Raw genomic sequence first — 6000 nt, forward strand, 5'->3', positions numbered from 1 at the left:
GAGCACCCCCTTCCCCTGGCTGCTTTAATCCAGGAATCATTGAAATTTTTCGGCTAAAAATGATGGCTGGAGCTCGAAATTTGTATGGGACTAAAGGTGTGCTTGTGTTCGTGGCTTGTACACACGCCGGTGCGGAAGAGAATGGTAGAAGGGATGGAAAGTTTGGAGGTAAGGTGGGGAAGAATATGAGGCTTCGCTGGGGGTTGCTTTTCGCCACGACGCTCGCTCTCGTAGGTGATAGTGCGGAGGGCAACAGCTCCGGGCGCGCTTGCGCTTTTTCGAAAAATCAATAAAACGAAAAGCTTACCTAATGCTATGTTAGCCACGAGCGCGCGGGGAAACGGCTAGACTCCGCCTTCGCTGACTAGGCGAACGAAAGAGAAGGGGACCCCTTGCCTCGTCGTTGCGTAGATACTCCAACCTCGAACCAACTCGAGATAATATCATCTAGATCTTCCAACTGCCCTACTGCTCGTGCGTCCGTGCGCCCATGTAGCTTCGCAATACTGCAGAGAACGCGCCTCATGCGTGTGGACTTGTGAGAGCGCCCGCGCCTTATCTATTTATCATACAGATCTTTATTTTTGGTTTTTAATACTTTTTCTCATTTCTCGCATTGCTTTTAACATTGGCTAAATAAAGGAAAATTAACTTTGAAGAGCGCTCCTCGTGCACTTTGCCAACTGTTTATAGGTCATCGCTCTCGACATTTTTTCTTCCCGTTGTCTGGCTTTCGTCAGTTGTTGCTTCATCTCGCTTACAAAGCCTGCAGAACGACGAAAACGACACGAAGCAATTTCAGGAATTTCGACTTTCAGACGATCTTCGATGCTCCTTGAGGCGAAAAAGTTTTTTATACTTTTTGCAATTTCTTTCGAAATACTTTGATCTTTGATGATTTCTCGGAAACAGTGGCAAAAAGTATTCAAATTTTTATATTTAATACAACGATTCGATTATCTTTTCAGTGACGAATAATTATCATTGGCATTTTTTTATCTCGTTTAGAATGCAGTTGCTCGTTCGTAAGCAGGATGGGAAAACTATTTTCGGGGCTTAACTCATCACAGTGTTGGAAGCCGCTGTAACGAATAAAATGTCGGAAATAATGATAGCGGCGAACAAGTTTCTCCCGCAGAATTGTCCAGTAGAGTGTAACACGAAGAACACGATAGAATCGTGGATGGTTCGAGGCAAAATGGAGGATGTGAATGCGGCACGCCATGATTAGATTGTGGCTTGTGCTCCAGGCGTCCGAGTAGGTTCAGCGCGTTAGCAAATTCGGTCCGTTGAGTGTTGACAAGTCCACATCGTACGTACCTTAGCGCGTGGCCTTGTAATTCTAACGAGCTTAGAGCACCGGTCGCAGCGCATTTCCAACGTGCCATGCGTTCTGGCGTTTGAGATAAGTTCCCGCTCCAGCAGCTCGTCAAGTGAAAACATTAAAAAAAACTCCTGCAAAACTCTCGCACTACGTTTCAAATGGAAAAATCATTTCAGAACCGGAATCCGTACACGAAAAATCTCGTTTGAAAAATCGAGCTTCGAATACGAGTTCAAAGTTTCCCGTATCGAGGCCCCTTTGAATCCGGTATTTTATTTTGATTTTCGATCAATTTAATCAAATTCTCGTGACACGTTTTTTCTGTCAGATTCAAAAGAGTCGCTTGTGACAAAAAAAAACAGTAGTTTTTTGAATTTTCGTTTTCCGTGTCCAGTCAAATTGAAAGATTACACTTTTTCTAGAGCAGACCACAGTGATGGGACCGCTGGGCAGCGAACGCTCCATCATCCGAAACAACAAAACTGCCAGCAGCTACCAAACGTAAAGTGACAGATATCCACCCAAAAGTGATATTACAAAGGGATGTGCATGTACATTTGAGGGACCCAAGAGGTAACTTATGATTAACAACTCGCATTAAACTCACAACGGAGCAAAAATATTAGTTGGTATATCGAGACGTTCTGACGTGAGCACTGATCGCATGACCAGAAATTATTAGACGATGATATTTTGTTGATTTTAATTATGGGTCAACTCTGAGTGTAAGTCGAGATCACCGAATTTGAGCGATTATGGCGAGATCATTGTAAAAAAAATTCTCAAAATAGTTATCAGCACAAGTTGTACTTTTCTATTCGCTCAGTGGAATTCAACCCGAAATGGAACGTTGGCCGATAATTGTTGCAACATTTCTGAATACTTATAAAAAAAAAGCGAGTATCGGGTGAATTCGAATTAAACGAACCCAATTCCCCGCAATTGTATGCAAACGAATTGGGGAACCGCGATAAGGCACGAGGAAGAATATCTGTGTTGATTGATCGTACTCCCTCGACATGGGATTGATGGCGTTTATTTAATTTACTCTATAAAAGTGTGGGCGACTGTGCGCAGTAGCACGGAAGAGGGGATGGGAAACAGACAGAGAGGTCGAGAGCGAGAGGTCGACAATAATTATGGATTATTAGACTACTGACTTGTATCGTAGTAACGAACAAAGTACAATCTGAAGTGCAGCATTGTTGTTGTGGTTTCAATACCAACGTACGTGAACCAATTCCAAAATCAAAGGCTTGGCCGCATGAATTAATCAGTTGATTATCTCAACGATAAAAAGTGAGGAAAATATTATCCATGCACAATGTTTATCAATAAATAAATCATTTTCAATGGCAATGACGTGCGGATCGAAGTTTGTAACGATGGAGGAAAATCCTGACCAGAGAAATATCCACGCAAGTGCGTCTTTGCGTAATAAATGAATAGACGGTCGAGCGTCCAAGGACCAAGCTCGCCTTATCCAGAAGTGGAGGAAAGAAAAAGCTCGTGCGAGGGTCGAGACGAAACCGCGGCAAAGAGGATTCTCTTGTCGATGACTCGGAAGAGTTTGTCGTCGGCGTACATTTATTTTGGGTATTTGGGATGAGAGTGGGCCAATAGTTTTCACAATTTAGCAATGACTGTACAACGGGATAACCCTTCAAGTATAACCACCCCCATGGTAGCCATGACGACGGGAGAACATGGTATTCTCCTCTCTTGTCGCGACTCACCACCCACCAACTCCCTTCCGACGTCGCCAGCAGCAGCAGCAGCAGCGGCAGCCGGGACGCTAGCTAGAGCTTCTCCACCTCGCTAAAAAGAAGGGTATAGTTACTGGATCACGTGGTCCCGACACACGCGAGTTCGACGGTGGATGAAGGGAGTTGCGCGGAAAGGAGCGCGGGAGTGAATACTCCGGGAGGAAAGTGAGGATGGAAAAGCCAGAGAATATAGAGGAGCAGGAGGGGTTGTTCCTAATTACACCCCGGGTAGGTGGAACACGCTAGATGGAGCTCCAGAATTGATGCTGGAATTTTGAGGTTAGGTTAACTCGCGCCATCTCGCTTCGCCGTTCACTTCGCTCTCCTCCGCATGTAAGCTCTTTCCATTTCCGCGTTCTCGCTGCTCGCCAACTTCTCTCCCTCGACCCTCTAGCGCCGCCGATCGTCCATCTGTATGCGCGTATCCCTTGAACTGCGAGGCGACGACCCCTTCCTTCGTCCCCGCTCTTTCTCTCTCGATATCTATTTATCCCCTGCACCGGATCCAAGAACCGGATAGGGGTTCGTACCCTAGACTAAAAAATGCTGTGGTGAACCAGTCTCAGCCCGGGGGTCGTTTCCAAAATCGTTCCCTCGGCTGGTAGCGTACTTCGACCAGCATCGCCTTGTCCTCTCGCACACAGAAGCTTTCACGCGCGTTTCTCTCTCCCCGTCGTGTCTTACTTCGAAACATAACGCCTTCGGGACGCTTGCGCGCCTTAAAAGGGGGAAAAGAATCGCCACATTTTTTATTCACTTCATTATACGGTGGAAATATAAAGCACAGGAGGCAACAAAACAAAAATGCCGATCAGACGATCTCGAATATTCGTTTGGAGCGTCATCGATTTTTTAGTCCTGCGACGTTCCAAAAAAAAAAAAAAAAGATTTTTTTTCAAAATTCTTTTTTTTTCCTACTTTTTCAAATACTTTCATCTTTTTTTTCAATATTTTCGTTTTTTTTTCTCCAAATCATTTTTTTTTGCGTCATGACGCCCCGCACAACTTTTGGGCTCCGCCCTGAAAGTCGAGAACGCACGAGCCTCTCTTCGGATGCGCCTAGTCGACGATGAGGCTGTAGAGCACGCGTGTTCGTACGAAACAGCGGAAAGGGTGCACGGCGAGTCCTGTAGATATACATAGAAACGGAGCCGGCAGACTCTCTCCGGCGGTCACCGATCAATGAAGGTGAAGCGCGCGCAACTCTCCAATTTTTTGAAAATCTACCCGCCAACGAGGTTTCCTCCCAGACTCTCGTGTGTGTTTACCCCGCCGTTTTCCACATCGACGCGACTATTCTCCCGAGAGCGAAAGAGATAGAGCTTGTCAAGATGAAAATCGAAAATTCACCGTAGAGTACTGCATTGCGCAAACGTAAAACGATCACAAATTTACTTACCTCCAAATGTCAGCATTTTTTAATCTCTCATCCACGTCACTCATGATCGTTAAGAATCGCAAGTTCCTCTTTCGACACTGCAGCATCCCACTTGGAGTTACCAAAATTTTGGCCTGCGATCCAAAGTTTTCTTTGCATTTATAAATATATTCGTTTAAAAACCTTTTTTTTTTTACGTCGCAAGAAAAAGCAATTCAAATATCGCTGAATCATCGTGTAATGGTAATTCCGTCATTCAATTTATGAAACTACCAAAAACCGCGAAAAATAATAGAAAATTTTGAAAAATTCACTCCACAAAAAAGTGTAATGCCGAAAAAAAAAATTTCAGTTTAAAAAGTTGAAAAACGTAAAAAAAAAAACAAAAAATTACACATCAAAATTTTTTTTTTTCCAGTTCGAACCTTGGAGCATCATAATATTGAATCTTCCCAGAATTCGTCGAAGTCTTTTGGGGCTACGGGTCGACAAATCGCAACCCCTTTCGAACGGGCTATAAATGTAGCGATCCCAGGCCTCCAGCAGCCGCGAGGCGGCGCGTCGGGCAAGAAAGGGGTGCCAACAAAAAACAAGAAATGAAGAGGTTGGCAAGAAACAAGACGAGCGGCTAGAGCTGTGGTGTGGCTTCGGAGAGAGAAAAAAGAGCTGTATTAAAATAAAGGTTATTCTAATAAATAATTTTCGCATTTAAAAATAAAAAAGTTATAGGAGTGTTTCTCATTCAATCACCCTATATAAAATGCTGTGGTGGCGACATCTCTCGGATTTTTTATGAAACTGAACGGGACGAAAAAATTTCCTTTCCGAGCGGGTTCACGGAATCTCCGTTAGATGGCGCCAGCCATTGTATCTTTCCCTGGCGTCAAAAAGACAAAGAGAACGAAGGCGAGAGCGGAAGGACTCGGTGTTTTTAGTGTTTTGGCGCTTCTTTCGATTCCATATGCAGTTTTGTATTTTTTTTTTTTCCTTTTCTTTTCTTTCACCGCTCCTCTTATACGAAGTTCTGTCAGACTCCGTAGCGATCATACGGAAAAGGAGCGATTGAATTTTCGTGTACGAAAGTAAAAAAAGCGATTCAGAAGATTCGAACTTTTATTCCGAATGTCGGCTTATACCAGAGGCCGAAAGCTTTAGAGCAACGGCTATTTCCTCGTGCGCCACGGAATTGGCAAAGTTTTAATGAGAAAGTCGTTTAACAAACTTTCACAATATGTACTTGGTCCTGCCGGCGGACATCCGCGTATAGGATTACACCTCTTCCACCAACTCCATCCGCTGTAACGCACAAATTATCTACACAAATATGCTATACGAATTAAATAAATGAACACAGGGACTCTCAGCGAGCTCAATCACTGACATCGCGAGACTGCGCGCTCACAAATGTTATTAAGAATTCTCGTATAATGAGTGAGGAGACGAAAAATTTTTGCCTCGGGTCCTCCTGACCCCGGACGAACAGTTGTTGCGACTGCAGTGAGTTCCGCGAGTTCTGCACCATTGATTTTATT

The 6000-nt window shown here is 44.2% G+C and overlaps 1 protein-coding gene and 1 long non-coding RNA gene across 3 annotated transcripts in view; one reads left to right on the forward strand and one right to left on the reverse strand.

The window, feature by feature from the left end:
• The window catches only part of LOC122410310 (uncharacterized), a 41310-nt gene extending 36798 nt beyond the window's left edge, over positions 1 to 4512 (reverse strand). Inside the window, exon 1 of the mRNA XM_043418476.1 lies at positions 4490 to 4512. The gene's annotated coding sequence lies outside the window, so the exon portion shown is untranslated. The remainder of the gene's footprint in view (positions 1 to 4489) is intronic.
• Positions 330 to 5113, forward strand: LOC122410313 (uncharacterized). Of its 2 annotated transcripts, XR_006260894.1 has the most exons (3): positions 330 to 1591; positions 1747 to 1897; positions 4887 to 5113. It is a non-coding gene; the product is annotated as an uncharacterized lncRNA (long non-coding RNA). The 2 variants fall into 2 exon arrangements; XR_006260893.1 differs by lacking the exon at positions 4887 to 5113 and having other exon boundaries at positions 1747 to 2683.
• The last annotated feature ends 887 nt before the right edge of the window (positions 5114 to 6000 follow it).

This window comes from Venturia canescens, chromosome 4 (genome assembly GCF_019457755.1).
Source record: "Venturia canescens isolate UGA chromosome 4, ASM1945775v1, whole genome shotgun sequence".
Lineage (NCBI taxonomy): Eukaryota > Metazoa > Arthropoda > Insecta > Hymenoptera > Ichneumonidae > Venturia > Venturia canescens.